We start from the raw sequence: 26793 nt of genomic DNA on the forward strand, positions 1-26793 counted from the left end.
AGGGAGAAGTTGCTGCAAGAAATTTTAATTTGATCAAGGAAGACCAAGTTTTGATCAAGTTTTCTACATGTTGGACAATTAGAGGGGACAGGTGAGGGACTAGTTTTGGATGGTTCAGAGCTATAGACAAAGTGGGATTAGTTCAGGATTGATACAGGTCAAAGTGGAGAGTACACGGAAGCTGCACTAGTTTTAGAGTGATATAGGGCCGCAAGGTGAACAGGCCCAGACTGTCGTCTCTATAAAATACAAAATAAATTGCTATTGCATATGTTTCACAGGCAATAACAGGGAAGCACAACTACGTGAACAGTGAAAATTTCTATCACAGTGCCATCTACAAGTGTAAAAGGTATTGCACACTTTAGAGTTTACAAGGAAACAAATGCCCAACATACCAAATTGAATATAAGTGTTTTATTAATTAGGTGTTCATGTATTATTCAGTAAATTGATTTGGCAATTATAACCTATAATAGGGTATGTTGTTGGCGCTACTTTGCCAGTTCAAAGTCAAATTGTAAAAACATGAGATCATAAAATGACACGGGATGACGTCGAGCGGAACCCCTGACGTCATCCTGCCCCATTTAAATTTTCAGAAAGGCGGGGGCACAGCAAAATCAGCTGTGCATCCGCCGACCTGTCAATGGCCAATTGAGGCCATTGACAGGATCGTTTAAACAATTAAAGGACCTGCCCGTCCAACCTTAAGGGCAGGCCAGGAGCCCCGGCGGCAAATAAAAAATACATGAAACCTCATCCACCAGCGGGATGAGGATTCATGCAGGGTTCTAAAAGTTTAATAAAGTTTTACTGTAATTTATGAACATGTCCAATCTCATATAACATTGTCACATGAGGGGGACATGTTAGGGAATTTTTTTTTCTATTTTTAATCTTTTTAAAAGTGTAAGCGATCTCGTGCGCATGCGCGAAAGAGCACATTCTTGCTTTTAGGGAATCCCCCCCGCCCAGGAAGTGCATAGTGCTTCCCACCGGATGTCACGCTGGGCGGGCCTTAATTGGCCCGCCCACGTAAAATGGCGGTGGGACTCGCTTCTCCGGCAGGGATCGTCTCCCCACCTGCCAGAGATTGGGTCGGGCCCACCCGCCCGGCAGGCAGAAAATTCTGCCCAAAACGTTGGACATACTCGGCAGGTCAGGCAGCTTCTGTGGGAGTTAATGTTAGATCAATGACTTTCCATTGGAACTGACATCGACTGAAGCGTGAACTTAAATGGTTTAACTAACCTTGTGTTAAGTCATGTAGAAATATTAGAAAATCAGGAAACAGGAGTAGTAATAAACCTTTACCTAATTTTACATGGCAAAAAACTAACCATTTTCCAGGTTCAGTCATTTTCATTCATATCTAAAACATTCAGACATGAGTAAATTGATCCAGTAGTTAAACTTTTGGAGATCACCTTATTGTCATGAAGAGATATTAATGTCTATAATGCTATTGGAAATTATTTTTTAAAATAGAGTTCTAATGGGGTCTGTGTCTATGTGTGTGTCTTAATTGGATTAAAGCCAGCTAGTCTGAGTTCTTTGATGTATAGCAGTTTTGAGATGATAATTACTTAATTAAGGAGGGTAGAAGGTAAAGTGTAAATTTGCATTTGTTAAAAGAAACCATTCAAGACTGTGGGTGAAATCTTACACCTAGCTAGGAGACACCAAGCAATGTGCTTATTTTTTTTATCTTGCTTACTAATAAAATTGGTGTGATGAAAGGATGTTACTGTTAGAAGAGGTAAAGTTAAAAGCCTTGTGATACAATGGAAAATTTACATTCAAAGAGAAAGATATGTATAAAGGAGAAAGGAGTAAGGTAGAGGCATTTTAAAATCCAACAAGTGTAAGCCTCAAGCTGCTGTCTGCAAGGACCCAGACTGAAAGAAATTTATTTTGAATGTGACTGTCCAGGGTGTGTTTTGCCAGGTGTCTGTTTAAATCTATGAGATTTACTGCTGTTTTAACAGGGTATCACTGAGAGTCAGATTAATTAGGGGATTTTTGTAATTATTATAATAGTAACTTTGTAGATGTATGTATGTGTTTACAATATTTCTTGTATTAATAAATGTTTAATTTAGTTTTATAAAAAATCCGAGGCTCGGTGGCCTCATTACTACTGAATTCAAAACCTGCATCTTGAAACATACAAATTGCAAAAATGGGTTATGATAGTTGTGTCAAGTTTCCCTCTGGGATTTGAACAGCTCAGCCTTTACCATCGGCTGTGTCATAATATTATCAAGTTGGCGAACACATTAAGGGCCTCAAGAAAGCATGAGTAAGGAAATGGGTGTATCTCTGATCCATTTGTTTAGGAATTTCATGCACACATACATGCCTTTGAAGACTGAACATTAGCTACAGTAATCTCCAGATTTAAAAACTGAGTCGTGAATTTAGGAATTATAAATCAAACTATCACAAGTTGGAATTTTAGTCAACAGCACCTGTCTGAATATTATTCATGTTGCTCCATCCAGCACAAAGATCATAATAGTGAACATTGTTAGAATCAGGTGAGGAGCAGTCACATGGCTGCCCCCTTTCCCCACTCCTCGCTTGAATGCAACAGTTTTTTTTTAAAAAAGCATATGCATGCCAATTCAGCAAGTGCTTAACTATCTGCATGCTGTGACTGTAACAGACACAGACAGACAGGTTTCCTCGAGCTTTTCAAAATGAAAAAAGGGTTGTATTTATTGTACTTAACCAAAGAAAAATAACAAAAACGCTCTCTAACTTTCACACACACACCCATAAGTTACAGAGTGGGAGGATAGATTAATTGATGCTTTAAAGTCCAATAAAAATTCAAGTGATAGATTCGCATAGGTTGCTTACTTTGGTGGGTCCAAGCTGGACTCAGTGGTCCTGCTGGTTTTGGCATTGAGGCTGTTTAAAGATGTAGACAGACAATTTATCTGTTCCTCTGGAAATAGCAACTGCTTCTTCGAGTTCTTTTTAAAATCTCTGTCTGCGGCATGTGGTTTATCAAACAGCCAGTAGGTAGAGAGAGAGAACCAAGCGCACATAGGGGTTTTGCCACCATAGCGTTTTTTCTGCTTCTGTCTTTGGTCTGGAGAAAATGTTTCTTAAAAACAAAATCAGCTGGCTTGTCACACGATCCTCTCTCTCCAACTGACCAGTGACCCAAATATGGTCACAGCTGATGCATTCCAGCTGGATGTCTTTGACTTAATCAGATTTTGACTGAATCAGATTTTGACTGGGATTGATTCCTCTCTCAGCCCGCTCAGTTCATAGCACCCTCGCCTTTGAATCAGAGGGTTGTGGGTTCATGTCCCACTCCTGGAAACCAAGAACTGTGATTGTACTCGAAAAGAGTTGCAATCTGTGACTGTTGGTAACTTGAAAGAGTTTCATTGTCTGAGGTGATTAGATCCAATGCGTAGTCCACACGAGGTTAGAACATTCTGTGAATGGGTTAGGAGATTATCCCATTCACAATCCTTCAAGGTAATTGCCTCTGCTAAGGCTTTATAGACAGGCTGACTCCATTAAATGGCTTTGGAATTTATTGTGTACAGTGATGCAAATTTTCAGCCACCTTAGAAGCTGTGGTTTAAAGTAACTGGAAATGTGGCTTCAGTTTTTTAAAAATCCAATCAGCCATTTCCAGCCAGTAAATAGTCATTTTCTTTATAAAGCACAGCTTTGTAACAACATGAAATTTGTAACAATACATCACATTCAACAAATGTGCTTGAATCTTTTTAAAAGTAATTAATTTGCTTAGCAAAGAAAGTGCTTATAATCAGTTTGGGTCTTCTGAAGACATTTGATAAAGTTACACAAGAAAGCCTTAATAAGATAATTAATATTCATAGAATTTGTGCCAAATTAGCTGACATGATTAAAACCTGACTTGACAATAGTTACATTGAATATGACAAAATGCACAACTGAAAGGAAGTGACAGGTAGAGTTCCACGGCATTCTGCTTTGGGTTCTTGCTGTCTACGCTATTCTTAAACAGGTAGAAGGGTACTTACAAAAATTGGCTGACAACATCAGGGTCTATCCAGGTGATCAATTCAAAACAGAAGAACAGCATTCACAAAGATCTGAAATGATTAAACAGATTGTCTGAGAAGTGGTTGATGGTTAATGCACATATTTTATAGCCTAAACTAAGTGACAAGTTAAGCACACTGGAATAGGAAACAGAAAATAAGTCAACAATTCAATGCTCCTTAGTAAAGGTGGATAACGGAAAAAAAAACTTGAATTGAATTATTAACCTTTCACAAGTGTCTGTTCAATGTGAAGTTGCCACCAAAACAAGAGCAATAGGATGCATCTCAAAAATACAATTCAACTTTAGTAAATTTGTATAATTTATAAGTGGGGTCACAAATACAAAAGTATCTATGGTGTCAGGCATCCATCTTCAGAACAATGCTAGTGCATTAGACAAAGGGAAACAGGATCCTTCCAAGATTCAAGGCTTCGAGTTTATGATAAAAGGCTCACAGTTGAATTTTCTCCCTGCCCTCAGAGAAGACGAAGAATTAAATGATTTAAATTTAAATTCAGTCCAGATGATCGCTGGTTATTTAACATAAACTACAAGTGTTAAACTACAAGTGTTGAATTATAAGTCAAACGAAAATTGAATATGCCTTAAGCAAGGCAAGATAAGGAATTCCTCCCCTCCCATTTCCCACTGGAAAGGAGTGAAACAAAGCACTTGCAGTTACAACTTGTATGTCTCTCAAAAACAAATATCCCAAAGTGCTTCACATACAATGAACTACTTTGAAACACATTAACAGTGGTTAGAAAGCTGTATTGACTCCACTGTACCCAGCCAGAATGGAGATGATTGGGTAGTTCTCCCATCAACCAGTGATGTAAATGCATGGGATTGATTTTATGCGCACAATTTGTATGTAACTGTATGCTACTTTGAATTTTACTGGAGAAATCAACAGTTCTTTTATCAAAAGAAGTTACTGCTGTTTTGGTGATGTATGAGTTCTGTTAGCTGTAGTTTGTGGAGACTCTTTTTCAAGAATACTCTGAAACAAACTTTGTTTGCTAAAAATATACTTGACCCACCCTGCCTCCAATTCAATGGTATCAATTCACACTGCACTATTGGTATGGAAGGACAATTGGCCTTTGTTCAGAGCAAGAACCCACAAACAACGAGATGAATCATACTATGGTTACAGCACAGAAGCCATTCAGCCCATCGAGTCCACATCAGCTCTCTGTAAGTGCTATTAATATTTCTACCAAGGTAATTATCGAATTTCTTATTGAAAGCGATGATTGAATCTGTCTCCACCACAATAACAGGCAGTACATTCCAGATCATAATCGCTGGCTGCATAAAAAGGTTTTTCCTCATATCGCCTCTATTTCTTTTGCCAATCTTCTTCAGTTACAGTTCTCAACCCTTATGCCAATGCCAAACAGTTTCTCCCTATCTTCTCTGTCTAGACCCCTCATGATTTTGAACACCTCTGTCAAAACTCCTTTCAGCGTTCTCTTCTCGAAAGAAAACAATTCCAGCTAATGAATGACTAACCATTTTTTTTAATATATTGGTGTTATTTGCCGGCAAGAATATTGGGCAGAAGACCTCTGCTGTTATTCAAATAGTAACTGGAGATCTTCAACATCCTCCTGAACCACAGCAACATGCAGATGCATTTCAGTTGAACATCTTAGCAAAAGAAAAACTCTTTGTAAATGCAACGTCCTCTCAGTATTGCACTGAGTTGTCAGTCTACCTAATGTAGAGTTTAAGTCTATAATCTTTTGATAAAGTTTCCAACTAAACCAAATGTAATGAAGGGAACTGATCAAGGATAATTCCGGATTTAGAGTTTAATATAAATATTTAAATTTCTTATACTAATTCTATTATCTTGTTTTACATTTAACCTCTAAGGTATAGGAATAACCTTAGAGAATTTTTTTCAGGAGATCAAATGATTTGGATCATAAAGGAATCAATTTTGACATTATCAATGAAAGGATTGACTTTGATGGCCCCGAAATAGCATTTTCTCAAGTCCTAATGAGGCAAGACAGCATCAGTATATCAGTGTACTAACTGGTGCCTAAAAGTTAAATTCAGATTCACCGTGCTGAATCTTCCTCCCTAAACAGCCAGGGGCTGAAACAAAGGACTTAAATTCTTACATTCTTGCATTCTTAATTAGCACTTTTCTCAGACAAAGACCACCACCTTCAACACCTCTTTGACCCTTTTGTCTCTGACATCTTTTGATTATCTGCTCACACCACACCCTCAATGTGTCTCTTCCCCCCCACCCACCTTAAACCAATTTGTTGAAACTATGCTTCAGTTCTGCTGAAGGGCCATGAGGGCTCGAAACGTTGACTGATTTCTTCTCCGCCGATGCTGCCAGACTTGCTGAGTTTTTCCAGGTAATTCTGTTTTTATTTTGACTTAAATTTGTTAACCAGCCAAAAGAAAATATATTACTGACAACAGAATTTTTCTCAAGAGGCATGCTGTAATATAAACACAGCATCAAAGGAACAGTGTCCCAAAGTTTTTTTTAATCCCGCTGTCTTGCAAGGCATTCATTTCCATGTGGAGCTGAAAGAATAATTCAACTTTTTTTAATGTCTTTCACAATCCAATGCCTTAACTGTTTAAATTAGACATGTCAACTCCTGTTTCTACATGAAACAACTTTGCCCGAAAACCACATCAGGCAAAACATAAACCACTGTACCAATATTTGCACTGCTTACTGTACATTATCATATGTCACCCAAATCTTAATGAAATGTATTATAAATCATGCCTACAAAAGTTGGGCAATTCACCTTAACTAAAATTTTAAACATTCTTTTTACAAATAGCGAAATGTTTAAACACTCCACTGTTGGTTAAAAATAGCAACTATAGAGCTTGGAAGTATTACCTCCATGAAAGCATGTCCTCGACTCTAGAACATGCATATGAGCAGTGCTCCAGAAAGCACATCAGACTATTTTGGATAATTGACAAGTGAATTTGAGGAACAGAATTTGAGAACTGAGAGGACATTGAAAATATACTTTTTGATCCACAGTGTTATACTGCTCAGGCATGGATCTATGAAATTACCTGATAACATGTAATGTCTTGCTTGACTGTTATTCACGCACATTTGGCAACTCAGAAATTCTCTCTCCAAATTTCTAAGTTTTCTACTCATAACACTCCTGTCTCCAGTCATACATATGCAGGAAGCAAAAAAAGTTGAACTGCTTTGATGTTTACATTTTTTAGCAAAACAACCCAAATTTACTTTTGAACTATTGCAGCTTGATTTTCAAATGTGTAGGAGAATAAGTGAAACAAAAGACTACATCATGTGAGTGCTATGGTAAAGTGAAAGAGGACCTTGAAAATGACAAAATGATAACAAATGACCAAGAACTGAAAGAATAATTGTATATTATGAGACACGTTGTAAAAATAGAAATAAAAAGTTAATATAGACAGAATTTAAAATTCAAAATAATTGGTGTTAATTTCTACAAGACAAATTCCAGATGATATACTTAATAATGCAGGTATCTAATAACTAATGCAAAGGTTATTTTGAATTTGAATTCACTTAAGACAAGAAAAATCAGTGAACAACAAGTGCAGATTTTCAAACATGAAATAATAGTGATAAATCAGCAACCAACTGTTTTCTGATGAAGTTCACTCCAAATAATGAGATTAATCTGAAACTTGGCAGTCACATTTACTCACAAATTAACACACAGCAGACTTTTATATTGAAAACAATTAAAAAAGGACAACTCAAGAGGCCAAGAAAGAAGAACTTCCATTTTTTATAGGTCTTTTCACGGCCTCAGGAAGTTCCCCGTTTGATCCTTGATACAGTTTGCTAATCTCAATGACAATATTGGTAGAAAGTCTTCAATTAACTTGAAAACCCCGGATATGAGGCCAGGTGGGGGGAAAAAATGGAAAGGGTGAGGCTGTTAAGGATGTATCGTAACAGTTCCTGCTTCTGATCACTGTCCAGCAACTTAGTTTGAAGTGGATAAACAGGTTTCAGCGATCAGTTTTCCATTCTGATCACTGAGGCACAAGAAATATATTTAAGCCCTGGTTGCAGTACAAAGAGCCTCAAGACTAATCCTTAGCATCAGACTGGAGAAATCTGGGCTATTTAGGTTTGAAAAGTGACTCAATAGATAAGATTGCATACATGATGTAGAAAGTAAAAATCTGCAGTAGTGCTTGAAATTAAATCATGAAAAGTGACTCAATAGATAAGACTGCATACATGATGTAGAAAATAAAAATCTGCAGTAGTGCTTGAAATTAAATCATGAGCGGAAAACAGAGGAACACAAGTTCAAAATGCAGAATTACATAGAATATATAGCACAAAAACAGACCATTCAGTCCATGCTAGCATTTGCACCCAGCCCAAGCCTTCTCCCATTCTTCCTCGCCTTTATCAGCATAACCCTCTATTCCCTTCTCCCTCATATGATTATCTAGACTCCCCTAGTTCCACATTCTTACCACTATCTGAAAAATTTTCAAGATCTCTATTATGTCATCCCTCAGCCTTTCTCCTTCACTGTTGCTGGGTCAGAAAGCTGGAACTCCCTTCCTAACAGCACTGAGGGTGTACCTACACCAGTGGTTCAAGATGGTGGCAGCTCACTGCCACCTTCTCTAGCGCAATTAATAATGCATCAAATGCTGGCCTTCAGCGATGCTCACATCCAAAGAAAGAATAAAAAAAAGAAACTCAGCCTGTTCATCCTTTCCTGATAGGCATAACCATGAATTTCTAGTATCATCCTTGCAAATCTTTTTTTGTACCTTTTCTGGTGTCTCAGTCCTTTCCATATAATGACGACCAAAACAGTAGTCCGTGTGGTCTAACCAAGGTTTGATACACTTTTAAGACAACTTCTTTGCTTTTCAATTCTATCCCTCTAGAAATAAACCCTAGTGCTTGTTTGCTTGTTATGGCTTTAAAATCTTGTGTTGCTACTTTTAGTAATTTGTGTATGTGAGCATGTGTGTGATGTCTTTACTCCTCTACCCAGTTATAACTGTTTTCCAATATATGACCTCCTTCCTTTTCTTGTGAAATTCATTTGTCAATTATATCTCCATTCTGCTAGTTTATTAACATCTTGAAACCTCTTGCAGCCCCCCCTAAATATTGATTCCCCCTCCCCACAAATTGTTATTGCCAGCAAATCTTGTTGTGTTTTGGATTCCAAAGACTAAATCTTTAATTTAAATTGTTAACAGTGACCCAAGCATTAATCCTTGTAGTACCCCATGTTTTGCCTTTTGCCATTGTGAATAACTATCCTTCGCCCCTACCTTCTACTTTGTATCTCACAGCCAGCTCGTTATCCATTCTGCTGCTTCACCCTGACTCTACGTTCTGACCTTATTCATTAGTCAATATATGGTACATTATCAAAAACATTTGGAAATTGAGATAAAGTCCATCTACTGTATTAGCCTTGTCTGCTCTCACAGTTACCTCAAAGCATTCAATGAAATTGGTCAAGCAAGACTGTCCCTTTTGAAGTCCATCCTGATCATTTGTTATTATGTTCTTGGTTTCTAGATATTATTCTACTTTCTCCTTTAACAGGGATTTCATAATGTTTCCTACCACAATGTTAAGCTGACTGTCCTATAGTTCCCTGGACATGTTGTATTTCCCTTTTCAAATATAGGTACTGTGAGCCTTTTGACACCACTACACTTTTTCTAATAAATTCTTTAACATGTGCCTCTGCTACATCTTCTCTAAATTCTTAAAATCGCAGTTGCAATCTGTCTGGGCCAGCAATCTTGGAGTTTATTTAAAATTCCTTAGTTTAAATGCAGTTATAATTCCTTATCTTCCAATGTTTCCACCTGATCTCCCTCTGCGATAAATACTGAATCAAAGTAATTATTTAGTATTTCTGCCATTTCACTATCGTTGCCTGTGATTTTATCCTGTCCATCCCTTAGTGGCCATTTTTCCATCTCAAATTTCCATTTCTTATTTGTTCATGTGCCTGTAAAATATTTTTGTATTTTGTTTTATGTTCCCTTAATAATTTAATTTCATAGCTCTCCTTTGTCTTCCTAATTTTTTGACTCATCTCCTAATCTCTTCGTATTTAGTGACTAGTTTTTCCTTATTATTCAGTGGATTATCTTTTTCCTGGACTCTGTTAACTGTTTCCCATTGCTGTTTTACATCATGCTTGCCAATGTTGTTGTCCATTTTATTCTATTCTCAGTCCCCCAAAATTGGCGTTTCTCCAGACTATTATCCTGGTCTTTGTCATAGGAACATGGAATTTAGGAGCAGGAATAGGCCTTCAGCCCTTCGAGGCTGCTCCACCATTCATAAGATCATGGCTGATCCAATTGTGGTCTCAAGTCTGATTTCCTGTCTGCCTCCCATAACCCTTGACTATCTTGTCTATCAATTACATCCTTAATTATTATCCAAAACCATATTTTATCATCACGATTGCTTAGTTGTTTGCCTACTTTTGCCTCTCTTACCTCCTCTGGCTCACTCCCATTACTAGATCCCAGAGTGAATCCTCCTCTGTCCAGGTTTTTACTTATTTAAAAAGGAGTCCTGTACACATTGTAGGACTGACAATCCCTATCTCCTTAACCTACATCTTCTGGCCAGTACATTTCAATCACTATCCCCATGGTTATGATTCCATATTTTTTCATTAATTTCCTTAACTTGCATATTTCTTCCTCTACTTCCCTTTCACAATTTGGTGGTCTAAAGACTACTCCCATTAGTGTGGTTGATACTTTGTTATCTATTATCTCTATCCACATGAATTCTATTTATGTCTTACTCAATGCTATGTCAATTTTCTAATAAGTACAGCTACTCCACTTCCCTCCCTTTTTCTAAATATGTTACACCCTGCAATGTTTAATTGCCAGTCCTGATTTTTCTGTAGCCATGTCTCAGTAATCCCTACTACAACTGGTTCTCATAACACACCATTTACCTAGTCTGTGATGGTGCCCGACGGGCTGGAGCTGGCACCAATGTGCAGAGGCGCTGAGTGCAGTTGTCAGAGTGAGGCTGGTGCTGCCATTACCATTTCTCGTTTTGTGAGCACGGAGGTCAGACTGATGCGACACAATAGCACAGGAGGATGAAATTTGACTAACTTGTAGCCAGCAATTGAAGAAACAGTAACAGTTCCATCTTACCGAGTTTTAGCAGGAGAAGAATGTGGTGGCACCGTTGAAGGATAACCCAAAAGCTGGATCCAGGAGCAGGCAATAAGCAAACAGAAGGTTGCTGCCACTGTTTCTGTTACTTCAAAGTAATTGAATGACCAGAATCAGCCATACAGTACACAAGGTCATCACTATCAATTTGCATAAAGGTGGTGATTCTGGTGGATGCAATCAAGACCAACAGGAGCAGAGTTGAGAAGATTGTGAAGTGTGCCATTTTGTTGAAGATGGAACCCCTGGAACTCGGGTTGAGTGGGAGCTATTGTCTGAGAATTGATGCCTATATCTTTGAAGGAAAGTAGCTGGAATTCTACCTGAAAAAAAATTAGAGTCTTGAAGGACTTTGTGGCTGAAATTGGTGCCGTATATGCTGTGTGGGTTGCCTGATAAATCTGTGAGGTCTATCTTTGTTGTATCTGCTATTTAGTGTGTAATTTATAATTTATATTGACTATTAATTCATGTTCAATTCATGTTGATTTTGGTTTGATTGTTAAAGTAAAAGTTATAAAAGTTATCCACTGGTTTTTCATTGGGGTCATTCGGAAAATTCAGTTCATCCAGTTTGTTGATCTTCATTGGGGTCATAAGAAGTTCCCCTTTTTATTCTGGGAAGTGTGCATTGCTGACTAGGTAGCTTAACCCATTTTAATAACAGTTCCTCTCATGTTATTTTAACCATCTTATTACCCTCCTGTTCCATAACTCTACTTATTCCCTGGTCTTTTATGTCCCTTAGTTTAGTCTGTACTATGCTCTTCTTTCCTACTCTGGTTATATTTAGACTCAATTCATTTCTTATAAAAAACATGTCACAGATTGTGAGGAATTTATTGTTCATATACAACAACCAAGCTTACAACAGGCTTTTGGATAAGGCACTGTAGACAGGGGTGAATGGACAAATGGTCTCATTATATCTCTCATGTGGTTTTGTCTCAGGAATTGGCAGAGAAGTGATGTCTTATTCCCCCCTCACAGCAGTCTAACAATGCAACACACATCATTAAGGTTTGTATATTAATCATGGCAATTTTGGTTAGGCACTGAATGATAGCAGGTAATAATGGAACCATCGGCACTGTTGCTTCAGCAGATTAGCCAAAGATAGTGTGATTTCAGAGATTATAGCCTTTATGTACTTCTAATTACAGTCTCAACAGCTGATGGAGGGTATGCCTGACAAGAACTCTTGATGTAAAAATATAATAAGAATTTTTGATGTTGGCTTTGAGACAATCTTTTAGAAGGCACATTTGGGCACATTCAGAATGCAAAACCCTAACAACTGGACCACAAGAGGCATAATAATTTTACACTGATTAAAGGTGGGTAAGTCGCAAAGCCTAGACAAAGCATTGCTGCATCACTACAATAAAGTGGAAGAGAGCAATTGATGAAGAAGTTGGAGCGAGAGCTAATCTTGCCTGGGTGCAATACAGCAGCCAGGACTCCGTAATTGCTTCCGATTCATATGATTGCAGTTCAAATTTCACACCAGCAGCTCAATGTATAATCTAAATGACACTTCAGTTCAGAAGTAGGTGCTGCATTGTCAGAGATGATATCCTTCAGATAGATGAGTGATTTAACCAAAGCTCTATACATTGATTAATCTGTTAAAATTCCACAATTATTCACAGGGCAGCGAGTTCTCTGCCTTGCTCAACATTCCTGTCTCAACCAACGTCAATAAAGACGACTAACTGGTTACCTCATTGTTGTTTATGGGATGTGGCTTGCACAAATTGGCTGCCACGCAATTGACCCGGACAAAGCTCTTTCTGCTGCTGTATGTTAGGTGGTAAAATGGTAGGCTGCCTGGATTCAGTTCCACACGGCATTATTACAGGTTCCAGCATCTTAAGAAAAGGTCTTGTGACATACCTCCCACTTCTCCTCCTGGGTTTTGAACAAAAGTATTTTTCCAGGTCTGGAATCTTGAGAGGTTTCATAGAGGGCTCAGGGTCCCTTTTGTCCTTGCAGACATACCATCTTTGATGGCGAGAGCTCTGCCTTAAAAATGTAAAGGGTGTTGGTGCATTTCTTTGTAATTTGATTTTCTGCAGTCACAGGAGGCAGTGGCGCTTCTTTAAAGATAAAGAAGTCCCTGCTCCTTTTCCGAAGGCTAGAAATTCCTCTGGTATAAGTCATGGCTGGTCAGGCTATGTCAGGGTAAAGCTTTTGACCATTTTCGAAATAAAATAATTTTATACAGTAGCTAGGTTAACGCAGATATATATTTTTTCCTATCTTCTGGATGGGGCAGTTCCTTCTATACAATTTGCAAACAGACACAACTCTTCCACATCTTTGTTTTCAATAGCTTGATATTGCTGGGGAACTGTGGACCAATGACCAGTTACATAATTTGTCAAAAGGCACAATAATGGCCTCAAGACTACCAAATTCAAACAGCTGATAAACTTTGTACTATGAGCATCCAGACCAAGACAAGCAACCATAAGAAGGGCATTGCCATTCACGATGCCAGAACTGGGTCTGCTTGTGCAAATAGTTGAATTAAAGAACAGATTATATGGTCAATTATCACCTTGGTTCAACAGCTAAATTCATTAAACACCAGCCAACCAGACTGAAAAACTGTCATCGTAACTGTTATTAGGAAATAGAGACAGTTTAAGTAAGTTATGTTGCTATTTATGAGTGTTAGGAATGAGTTTTAGCTTTAAAGTTTAAATTTGATTTGTGTTTCTGCATCTGTGTATTATGAAAAGGTCACCATCCTGACTTGGAAATATATCGCTGTTCCTTAACTGTCGCTGGGTCAAAATCCTGGAATTCCCTTCCTAACAGCACTGTGGGTGTATCTGCAGCACATAGACTGCAGCGGTTCAAGAAAGCAGCTCACCACCACCTTCTCAAGGGCAACTAGGGATGGGCAATAAACGCTGGCCCATCCCGAAGCCCAAATCTCGCGAATGAATTTTTAAAAATTGAGTTTTAGTTTCACTTTAAAAGGTGCCTGCATTTCTAATGAGAAATTTACAACTGTGGCAGCTAAGTTAAACAAACAAGAGTAGAGAAACTGGGCTGTTGCCTAGCAACAGGGGTATAGAGAGGCAGGTCCCTCCCACGGGGACACACAGAAAAACTGAAGAAACAGCAGTTTTGAGTACAGTTTCAAGTCAGGGCTCCAGAGAGACTGGACACTGGGAAGGAACTGCAGAGTGAGAGCAGATGTCCCAAAAGAACCAAAAGGTCCCAAGGCCAAAAAGAGTGAGACAGAAACAGGGGAAAGCCCCAAGCAGACCTTCTTCAAGTCAAAGGAAGGACATGAGCCTGGAAAAGGTCCTATTAAGTGACATTAAGGGTGAGGAGCAGAGGGAAAGGCTCCAAGCTTCAGATTTAAAGAGACAAAAGATACAGAAAACAGATTTAAAGCAAGAACAGTTTGCAAGAGGCCAGAAGGCCCAAAGAGATGGCTGAGGGTCTGTAACTCTTTGCTATGGGTATGTGAAGCAGTGGTGTACTGTTGACAGCTGAGTCAGTGACAGGGTGTGCTTGGAAGACAGCTTGGATGAGTGTGGTGACCCAACATCAGAAGGAGAGTTCAAAGCCCTGGAGGTGAACCCTTGCAGAAGGCATCTGAGAGAAAGCATCTATTTGGGAGAAGATTCCAAAGCAAGTCCTTCATGTGGGGATTGGAAATCTTCGTGCGAAAGGTGGAGTTCAGTGAGACTGATTGGCTCACGGTGTGACAAGCGTCTGTGTATTATGAAAAGGTCACCATCCTGACTTGGAAATATATCGCTGTTCCTTAACTGTCGCTGGGTCAAAATCCTGGAATTCCCTTCCTAACAGCACTGTGGGTGTATCTGCAGCACATATTTAAGGGGGTTGATGAGAGATCCATAGCATCTGATTGAGGTGGCATCTGTCACTTGGTTTCAGAGTGTGGTGTGTCTGACCACAGGGTGCCATAGATTTCCATAGACTGTGTGCCTATTGTGAACATTAGAGTATAAGATAGCTTTTATAACTTGTGTTATCCTTACAAATCTATACATATCTGTAAAGGTACAGTTGTGGGTGAAGGAGTATTGTAATATAGTTCATCTTTTCTTGTTAAATAAATGTTTTATCTTATGTTAAAAGTTCATCAGCTGACTTCTGTGACCCTGTTCAGTAGCTACTCTCCACATATCTAAACAAACAAATTAAAAGTTAGATCAATCAAGCTGGGTTCCAATCTGGGATCAGGCTTGTCCAGGGGTAACCTCAGCCGGGGATCATAACATTGTCATGAAAAGAACCATTAAACAGGAGAGGTGCCTTTAAATCTATAGTTTAAACTTACTTGGAGCAATCAAATCTGTTACAAAGATGCAGTGGGTTATGAAGCATTTGAAAGAAGCCATAGCCTCCGGAAATTACATTCATGCACATGGTGCAGAAATACATAAAATTAATTCTGAATGATTTTGCTGTTAGCTAAAATCAATCAACAGCAATGATAAAAAAAAGATTCCTCCAGGCTGGTGTCAGTGTTACAAATCCCACGCTCTCCAAAAAAACACCCGAGCTAACTTTGGGATCTGGGGGGGGGAAGAACTATACCAAGTTGGTATCTAACCCAAAAGGATATAGTAAGACCCCATCTGCATGCAGACTGGAAAAGCCAGTTCAGTGTGCTACACAAAACCTAAAGAACAGGTCCAATGAGAGCCAGGGGGCTTATAACTGCCTCAAGTGGCTTTCGTTAGGGCAACTGATGTAGACAGTTGTAATACCAAGTTCTCAAAAGTTGCACCAGAAAAGGATGGGTGCAAAAGAAAAAGGGCAGTGTGTTTGATAGTAGTACTAGAAATAAACTGGCAGCAGAGCAGCCTTTCTTGAACCTTAAGTCTATGTATCAACAGAATGCAAGACTTAAAATTATTCAAAGGGTACCCTCTGAACTGAAGCCATTCTGTTTCTCTTGGTTTCTGGTGCTTTGCAATCCAGCCACTTATATAGTATGGGGCATTCCATAGCTCCAATGGCAATTGTTGCAGGTTATCCTCGAGTTCAATGATTGGGAAATACAACTGTTATTTCTGGCTGGGGAACATCCATAAAGACCAGTGTACAAGTTCAGAGTCAAAGCTTGCTTTTACATTTTACAGTTTACTTTCTTCAAGATTTCTGGTGCAATTTTTCTTTTTCATTGTTGATTATTCATTTGTATGTGATTTCTGATGAACAAGCAATGCACTGGCAATGAATTTCCAAATGGACAATAAAATTTGAATTAAACACTGAATTAAATTGAATTAACACAAAATTACATGCAGGGAGTTTTGTGTTACTTGTATTTGCTGGCCTTAGAGAAGGACAAACATTTTTAAAACAATTCGGAAAGCTCTGACTACACATGGCTTTATGGCAGCCAAAATATTTCCTTCAACGACTTTTCACTGTGCTTTTCGCAGTCAATGGAGCAACGTTCACCTTCGTAGCACTCTCACTTCTGAGTCATAAATCTGCAGTACGCAAGGACAGCTGTAAGATTGGAGGTGCAGTCTTTCAGTTGAAAAATTAAACAGAGGCCCTGTGTACCTTCTCAGATGGTTGTAAAATATCCCACACCACGGCAAAATAGAGCAAGGGTGTTCTTCCGGTATTCTGGCTAACAATTATTTCACAACCAATACCTGAAAGAGGTGGCCCATCCGTTATTTATTTCATTATTGCTGTCAGAGCTTGCTGTGTGCGTCTTACTGTCCTTGCCCTCGCACTTCCTACGATACAACAGTGTCTGTGGTTCAAAACAGTACATAAATAGCCGTAAAGCATTTTGGAACATTCTGAGACTGTGGAAAACATGATATAAAATCAAAGTCTTTCCTTCCTTCTTTGACATCTTCAAAGTCAATATAGATTGCTGTATAAATCTTACTAAATGAAGAAATTAAACTGCTCACTACCTTTAATACTTATTTTATACTCATGCTTTGTAGTCATAGAGGTTATAACTGGTAGCCACAAAGTGAATACTGTGATTTCTAAATGCAAACTGGCACCAGGAATGTACTTTTTTATTCATTCATGGGATATGGGTGTCCCTGGCTGGGCCAGCATTTATTGCCCATTCCTAGTTGTCCTTGAGGAGGCGGTGGTGAGCTGCCTTCTTGAACTGCTGCAGTCCATGTGCTGTAGGTACACACACAGTGCTGTTAGGGAGTTCCAGGATTTTGACCCAGCAACAATGAAGGAACGGCAATATATTTCCAAGCCAGGATGATGAGTGACTTGGAGGTTAACTTCCAGATGATGGTGTTCTCATCCATCTGTTTCCCTTGTCCTTCTAGATGGTAATGGTCGTGGGTTTGGAAGGTGCTGTTGAAGGAGCCTTGGTGAATTCCTGCAGTGCATCTTGTAGTTGGTACACACTGCTGCTACTGTGCGTCGGTGGTGGAGGGAGGGAATGTTTGTGGATGTGGTGCCAATCAAGCGGGCTGCTTTGTCCTGGACGGTGTCAAGTTTCCTGAGTGTTGTGGGAGCTGCACTCATCCAGGCAAGTGGGGAGTATTCCATCACACTCCTGACTTGCGCCTTATAGATGGTGGGCAGGCTTTGGGGCGTCAGGAGGTGAGTTACTCATTGCACAATTCCTAGCCTCTGACTCGCTCTTGTAGCCACAGTGTTTATATGGCGAGTCCAGTTCAGCATCTGGTCATCGGTAACCCCCTGGACGTCAGTGATGGTAAAGCCATTGGTAAAGGGGTGATGGTTAGATTCTCTCTTGTTGGGGATGATCATTGCCTGGCATTTGTGGGGCATAAATGTTACTTGCCACTTTTCAGCCCAAGCCTGGATATTGTCTGGATCTTGCTGCATTTGGACAGGGACTGCTTCAGCATCTGAGGAGTCGCGAATGGTGCTAAACATTGTGCCATCATTAGCAAACATGCCCACTTCTGACTTTATGATGGAAGGAAGTTCACTGATGAAGCAGCTTGCAAATCAGTAAATTCTTTCAAATGTCTCCTTCAGTAAATTATGTCTATTCCAAACATCTTGTTAAAGATTTGCCATGATTTCAACACAAAACAGTGAAGAACTTCAACTGAAGTCACAATTGCAGCAACTCTCTTAACACTTGCAAAAAGAAAGCAACCAAATCATTTTCATTGCATTCATCTGTCTTAAGCATCTCAGTTTCCCTTTCCCTAACAAGTAACTTTCCTTCCAATGCATGCAAAAGACTAGAAGAACAGCCTACAAAATTATGAAAGACATTAATTTTGCACCAGCATTGTTGCAAAAATTTCTCAATGCAAATTCACTTCATAAAAACATGGGGGATATTGTTTGATTCCAGAACATGTCAGCTTTGAGAAATGTTCACATTTCCTTAAAAGAAATTATATGGCTCAGTGCTTTGAAAAATGTATAACACAATTATGACTGGTGCTAACAAGACTGTAAATAGAATCAAAATGCAGCTGACCAGAGTCCCTGAAGACCACATTCAGTGCATGTGGTTCTGAGATTACTAAGAAATGCTGAACATCATTCTTAGAAACAAGGTGTCTGCTGATGTCCTTTGATTGGGGGTGGGGGGGGGAAGATAGTGTAAACAAAATGGCAGGGAAACTCTTTCGAGTTACCAACAGTCACAGATTGCAACTCTTTTCGAGTACAATCACAGTTCTTGGTTTCCGGGAGTGGGACACGAACCCACGACCCTTTGATTCAAAGGCGAGGGTGCTATGAACTGAGCTACAGCTGATACCTCGTTATTGATACTCTTTCGAGTTATCAACAGTCACAGATTGCAACTCTTCTGAGTACAATCACAGTTCTTGGTTTCCAGGAGTGGGACGTGAACCCACAACCCTCTGATTCAAAGGCGAGGGTGCTATGAACTGAGCCACAGCTGACACCTCCCAAAATGGCAGGGAAGAGGTGCCTGGGAATGGAGAATTAATCACATGAAGCATGCAAATACAATTAGTGAGCACAGCTCATAATGTTCTGCTTGCTGGATCGTTTGCAGATCAAACCCAGAGAATGAAGAGCAGATGTGCTTGTCCCTGCACTATCAGAGGTTGTCATCTTTCGGTTTAGATATTAGACTGAGGCCCCATCTGCCTCCTCGGGTGAATGTAAAAGAATCCACAGAACTATTTTGAAGAGGAGCAGGGGAGTTATCCACTGGCCAATATTTATCCCTCACTCAACATCACAAAATCAGGTTACCTGGTCATTATCACATTGCCATTTTGTGGGAGTTGTTGTGTGAAAGTTAACTGCTATGTTTCCTGCAACAGTGACTACACTTCAAAATTATTTAATAAATAAATGTAACGCATTTTGGAAAGTCCTGTGGTCATGAAAGCACTATATAAATGCAAGACTTTTTTTATATATTGTGGAATATATACGAAAGCAAAAATGCATAAACTTGTGGCCAACAAAATATCTGATGGGAGTAAAACAACACTTATAAGTAATACTCTGCGATGAACTGGGCACAAGGACAAACAGATCAAGACAGAAACATTTTAGTATATCTTAAGTTGGGAGAATCATGGGAGGGGCTGTTTGAAAGAAAGAAAGCAGTAGCCATAAAATAGTTCTCAATTATTTCTACAATGCTTTTTCAGCATTGGACAATACCTCCAAGAAAGAACATCTGTTTAACATGTCAATTCTCATACTTATGTTTGTCGTGACCATTGAATTAATCAATTTTATTGTCTCCTCTACGTTGGAGAGACCAAACGCAAACTGGGCGACCGTTTTGCGGAACACCTGCGGTCTGTCCGCAAGAAAGACCCAAACCTCCCTGTCGCTTGCCATTTTAACACTCCACCCTGTTCTCTTGCCAACATGTCTGTCCTTGGCTTGCTGCATTGTTCCAGTGAAGCCCAACGCAAACTGGAGGAACAGCACCTCATCTTCCGACTAGGCACTTTACAGCCCTCTGGGCTGAATATTGAATTCAACAACTTTAGATCTTAAACTCCCCCTCCCCCCATCCCCACCCCGTTTCTTTTCCCCCCCCACCCGCTTTTTTTTTCAATAATTTATATAGATTCTTCTTTCCCCACCTATTTCCATTATTTTTAAATCTAAAACTAAAACCTTTAGTCTTTCCACCCCACCCCCACTAGAGCTGTACTTTGAATATCCTGTTTTCCATTCTTAATTAGCACTTTTCTCAGACAAAGACCACCACCTTCAACACCTCTTTGACCCTTTTGTCTGTGACATCTTTTGATTATTATCTGCTCACACCACACCCTCAATGTGTCTCTTCCCCCCACCCCCACCTTAAACCAATTTATATTTCTCCCTTGTTGAAACTATGCTGCAGTTCTGCCGAAGGGCCATGGAGGCTCGAAACGTTGACTGATTTCTTCTCCGCCGATGCTGCCAGACTTGCTGAGTTTTTCCAGGTAATTCTGTTTTTGTTTTGTTTTGGATTTCCAGCATCCGCAGTAGCTTTTAGCTTTTTGTTTTTATCAATTTTATTGTTCCTTATTAGTTGTGCTTATGCCTGTGTTTATCTTCCTAATTAGTTGTTTTCTACACATTTTTCTTATTTACCAGTATTACTGCGCAAAATCCTTCTTTCAAAGGGTTGTCTTCATTCAGTAATACATTGCAACTTCAGGTGATATTAACTTAAGTTCCTACAGTGAGAATCAAACAATTTTCTGACCCAGAAAATGTCACCAATGCAATGAAGCTGACACTCTAAATTGGCAGAAACATACAAGTACAATAAGAGATTGATAAGAAGGCAGAGGCAATTGTTTCTAAATCTGGCACTCTCTGAGGTGACAGAGATTTTCAACAAAATTATCCAGTTTGTGCTCATTGGCATAATTCACTAGACATCTGGTGATATGCAACCCTTCTGTCAGGTCTACCTTATTTTCAAGCCATGCGATAGGTGGCATCTGCCATGTCATGGATAGACACAGAAAACTGTTCCCATGCAACAATTTCCTGAACTGTTCATTCAGTATTAAATAGGATAGGCTGACTACCTAAATTCGACAGTAAACCTAATGCGGAGAAGCATAAATGACAAAGTTACATTTGCAAAACAAGAACTACAGTGGAAAAAATTCTAAACATATAATCATTTTTCAAATAATAAGAACAAGATCCCACAAAAGACTTCAGTGAGCACACAACTGATGCAATGAGCGTAACTGTCCACCAACAGCTTTACAATAAGTACAGTATCCTCTGATTCAAAGTCATAGAAGTCATTATAAACACTATAACTTCTATTAGTGCAAAAAACTGTGCTGCCAAGCTCTAAAAATCCAGTTGCTTTAATAGTAAACCAATCAAAATACTTCACTTTAATATAGCTTACTTTTGTAAAATTTAACTTAGTACAATAGAATAGGCTGACATTCAACAGGAAAATGTTTAAACTAAAAAAAGGAAAATGCAAATTAATTTATTTAAACAATTTAGCCAATAACATTTCCTTGTAATTGTGAATTATGCTTTATAATGTACACCCATGTCTGGCAAATCCAATCTGTGCAACTCCACAAATATATATTACCTTCAAATATTCAGCTATTCAGAACCCTTTTATTTGTCTCACAGAAAGTCAGTTCAACAGAATTCTCCTGGTGTCTCACATCTCACTTTGCACTTCTTTGTCTGCAAGCCATGAATGTGTCATCAAAACCTGTTCCAACTGTTCAAATATTTGAGAAACATTAATAAGAAACCCAGTACATTAAGTTATGAATCCACATAGCCACTTCACAAATTTGGCCCTTTATGGTTTTGAATCCTAGCGCTGAATGACATTGCAAATCCCACACACGTTAGGAACCTCATCAATTCTCCACACCTGCCTGCCCCTCCCTGCACCAAATGTGTTTCTGGTCAGTAAACGACAGACTGATAACACTGGCGGCAAAGAAAACTTGGACAAAAAAATTCAAGGAATGAACATGAATAAATTATTTCAAAAAGGATTAGAAGAACATCAACATTCATAAGGTAGTCATCTATTAGTTACAAAATGACATTTTTAAAGAGCCTCGCAAACTGGATGAATGTACCACCAAAGATGATCCAAGCCTCCACAGCAAGATTAACATGGAGGCCCTTGGTCGCCATCACTATTGCATGGCGTGGTACCTGAAGAAAAAGAGACTATTTGCTGGGCAAAGGATTTCCCACCTTGCTGTGTTAATAGTTAATTTTGCAAATGTTGAACTGCTGATGATATAATAAACCTGAAGTGGACTGACAAAAATGTTCCATTTATGTAAAAACAGTAAGGGTCAAGTATTCTCTCATGTTTTATTCATTTCCACTTATCATTTTTTCCATGATCAGCTTCAATGAACCAATCTATATCATATTGAAAACCTTGCATGGACACTTCGACCAGGTGGGACCCCTCGCGGGTGGGATGGGAAGACAGCCAAGCGTCCATTAACTTTGGATGGGAAAATCCCGGCCTTCATGTCAACAGATTTCACTTCCTGCTGTAAGTCATAGCAGAAATATTGTTTCTGAATCATGAGGCTGAGGACTCAAAGTTCACTATGGAGATATGTGCACAATATCAAGTCTGATACTTGAGTGCAGTATTATGGAAGTGCTGCTCTGTCAGGGATGCTGTCTTTTGAATGAGACATTAAACCAAGCCCAATCTGCTCTCTCCACTAGGCAGCAAAGATCCCATGGCAGCTTTCGAAGCAGAGTAGAAAAGTTCCCCCTGGTGCACTGGTCAGCATTTATTCCTTAACCAACAATCAGTTGAACAGGTGGTCTGATCATTTATCTTATTGCTGTTTGTGGGACTTTACTGTGTGAGGTGATGTGTGAGGATTTACTGAGGTGAGGAGAAATTACTTCACTCAAAGAGTTGTGAACCTCTGGAATTCTCTACCTTCATCGTTGAATACATTTAAGGCTGTGATAGACAGATTTTTGGTGTCTCAGGGAATTAAAGGATATAGGGAGCAGGAGGAAATCGGAGTTGATGCCCAAGATCAGCCATGATCATACTGAATGGCGGAGAGGCTCGATGGGCCATGTGGTCTACTCCTGCTCCTATTTCCTGCGTTCTCGTGTGTGCAATTTAGCTGCCACATTTTCAAGATTACAATAATGACTAAAATTCAAAAAGTACTTCATCTGCTGTAAAGCACACCAGGATGCGTGAAGTTCATGAAAAGAACTATACAAATGCAAGTATTTCTTTTTCCTGCTGCCTGTGTGTCAACACTTCTCATTCAAATCTTCTGTTAACTATCACAACGCAGTTTCACTCCCCCACCAAAAATAGCAGGATAAAATCTGTCTCCTAGTTCCAAACTCTGTACTCATCACTTTGCTCGTTTGAACCTTGAGCTCCAGCCATGCTGGAATTATAATGCTCATCAAGAAAATTTTGCTACACTACTGCTATTTAGCCTCAAGCCATTAATTGAACAAAATACTCGTCCCAACCTCGCCCACTCTCAGCTGATCCAGGCTGAGGTTCCAGCTTGCTCCATCCTGCCACCTGTTAGGCCTGGCCCTTTGCTCATTCCCATCTTCAGATTCAGTTAAATGACTTCTGAAAAATAAGGCTACAGCTTCAAACCACATCATCCTGTTCAGTCATTTAATTCTGCAGTCTACCCCTTTCTCCTTCTGCACCAGACTGCAGTTGTTTGCTGGAGTCCAAACACCCAGAGTAGTTCACCACTTACCAAATTCTTGCCCCAGCAGTTCCGTCAGACCTGACATAAAGAAGAGTTGCAAACCTGCAAACTCACCCAATTGAAACTTGCTTCCAGTCCCAACTTTTAACAATATCTTCCCCTGGCAACTTAAACTCTCTTTTGAGGCTCAGTCACACATAATTTTAATAAAAACAAAAAACTGCGGATGCTGGAAATCCAAAACAAAAACAGAAATACCTGGAAAAACTCAGCAGGTCTGGCAGCATCGGCGGAGAAGAGTACAGTTGACGTTTCGAGTCCTCATGATCCTTCAACAGAACGGTTCTGTTGAAGGGTCATGAGGACTCGAAGCATCAACTGTACTCTTCTCCGCCAATGCTGCCAGACCTGCTGAGTTTTTCCAGGTATTTCTGTTTTTGTTTTACACATAATTTTAAACTGTGGTTGCTGATTCTGCTTTTCGGTCTTGTAGCTTTCAGAGCATGGGTCCAGGTTTACTGGCAAAGACGGCAGATCAAGCCTAGATACAGTACAGATCACAGAAAGTGCTACAAAAACAAAGTAAGCAGCATGCAGCAGGCTCTGCCCTAATGCTGAAAGAGCATAGCAGACGACAAGCAAGACAGATTCATTTAAATTTTACGAAGAGCAGAGGTAACTCTGTACTCGCTGACCTACATTGGCTCCTGGTTCAACAATGCCTCAAATTTTAAATTCTCATGCTTGGGTTAAATCCCTCCATGGTGAACTATTTCCCAATTTCCATAATCTTCTCCAGCCCTACAATACTTCAAGGACTCTGTGCTCCTCCAATTCTGGTCTCTTGTGCATCCCAGCTTTTCTTTTGTCCCACCATTGCCAGCCTTGAGGCATGTGGGCCCCAAGCTTTGGAATTCTCTCCCTCTCCACCCTTTAGATGTTCTTTAAAGTCTATCTCTTCAGCTAAAATTTTGATTACCTAAGTATTTCAAGATGTAACTCGTTGTCAAATTTTGTCTGATATGCTCCTGTGAAGCAACTCATCATATTCTATGTTAAAGATGCTATTTAAAAGCAAGTTATGGTTGAGTGTGGCAAGCAAGCTGACCTGATACAGGCCTCTTCTTCTGTCAAGTACTAAAAGGTCTCTCACCTTTCCTCATGCGTTTTTTTATTTAAAATACCCCTTTGTTTTTTCCTGACATTGTTTTTAAATTTTTATAAGTGCCATTCTCCTCTTTCTTATACACTCTGAAGAGCACCTATTTATTTACTTGCTCCATCTAATTTTAATGGTTCATTTCTCTTCCTCAAACTACCTTTTGTCAATACCCAAAACTTACATTTAAAATATCCCAGTTCTGCGTTGCACTCCCCCTTCCCATTACTCTTTCCCGTTACACTTTTTATAAACCTCATTCCATTCATAAATCTCTTGAGACTCTTAAAGCATGTTTTGTAAAAAAAAATCATTCTTTAAAACAGTGCATCTTCTGACTGCTATGACCAATTCCATTATGAGACTAATTACTCTAGTATATTACAGAACATCTGCATTTATTTGAAAACAATATGTCTAAAATTTTACCAGAGTAAAGAACTGGGTAACTCATTAAAAATCTGGAAAAAACCCCAATATTTTTATAACTGAGAATCCCAACTAAATTTTCAGGAATGGTTACACTTGCCTTTCACTATTTTGTCAATTTTCTTAGAACATGGAACCATGGGCAAAACCTGCAGCGTGAAAAATTAGTCTAGCTCATGAAAATATAAATTGTACTAAGCTGTTGAGTACTGTTGCATACCATTTTTAACTCAGTGTGATAAAATTACCAACTGTTTTAAATTATGGGAATTTATGTAGTTTTCAGAAACTAAAGTGGGAGTTAACAATAAATATTCAAGTATATGGTTTTCTGAGATTAGTATTGAGAATAGTAACAAAGAATTATATTCTATCAAATCATCATATAATTCCATATGAAATAAATACCTTTGCAAATTTCCTTGCCTTATGCTTACACCTGGTAATTGTGGTTTAGGCTTTAAAACTACTTATTTGCAGAATCCAAGATGACTCATTGGGTAAATACACCACACATTGCAGCACTATGCTTCCCAAATTCTTTTCTCCTGGCTCAACATCCGTTTTCCAATTGGCTGTGTTTGCTGACAACGTAACTACAGAGGGCGCACTCACCACAAATGCAGTCACCGTGCCTATGACATCACTGCCAGCAATGCCACAGGTCGCTGCCTGCATTAAAGAATCGTTGTGTCAGCGTAAATATACTTAATAAGTACAGCACCAACATAATGTTTTTTTCAAATATTTCCCCAATGTGCAGAACTCACTCTGACAGCCTCATATCATGGTTAAGGGTTGCAGTTTTCAGAGAATATTGATTGCCAAAATACCAGTTATAAATCTTGAAGATCACATGTAATAAAATTGCCATTTGGCCTTGCTGCTTCACTTGTTGTCCTGCTCACTGCTTTGCTCGATGCCCTGCTCCCTCACTGTCTACGCTTGCCATGAGCGAGGACTCAGAAGAGGAGTGGTGAGCAAGGCAGCCAAGGATTTGAAGCAGGACAGCAAGTGAAGCGGCAAACAGGATGACAAAGGATTGGGACAGGGCAGCGAGCGGGTCGGATGTGGAGTGGCAAATAGGAGACAGTAAAGGGTCAGGGGCAGGTTGGCAAGCAGGAAGCAGTAAGTGGGTGGTGAGCGTTCAATGGGCGCACAACAATGACACCAGCGGTGGGAGGAACCACGCATGCGCTAGCAGATGGAATGGGTGCCAACTTCCTGTTCCAGTTTGGTACCAGGAGATA

The 26793-nt window shown here is 39.4% G+C and overlaps 1 protein-coding gene across 12 annotated transcripts in view; it reads right to left on the reverse strand.

The window, feature by feature from the left end:
* Nucleotides 1–26793, reverse strand: part of ralgps2 (Ral GEF with PH domain and SH3 binding motif 2) — a 674317-nt gene that overhangs the window by 597678 nt on the left and 49846 nt on the right. For 10 of the 12 annotated variants that reach the window (XR_013579343.1, XM_078561532.1, XM_078561535.1 and 7 more), the window contains exon 2: nt 4041–4112. The gene's annotated coding sequence lies outside the window, so the exon portion shown is untranslated. Of the gene's footprint in view, nt 1–4040; nt 4113–21845; nt 21984–26793 lie in introns of those variants that run through there. The other 2 variants (XM_078561527.1, XM_078561528.1) reach the window with 1 other exon arrangement.

Source organism: Cetorhinus maximus, chromosome 17 (assembly GCF_964194155.1).
Source record: "Cetorhinus maximus chromosome 17, sCetMax3.hap1.1, whole genome shotgun sequence".
NCBI lineage: Eukaryota > Metazoa > Chordata > Chondrichthyes > Lamniformes > Cetorhinidae > Cetorhinus > Cetorhinus maximus.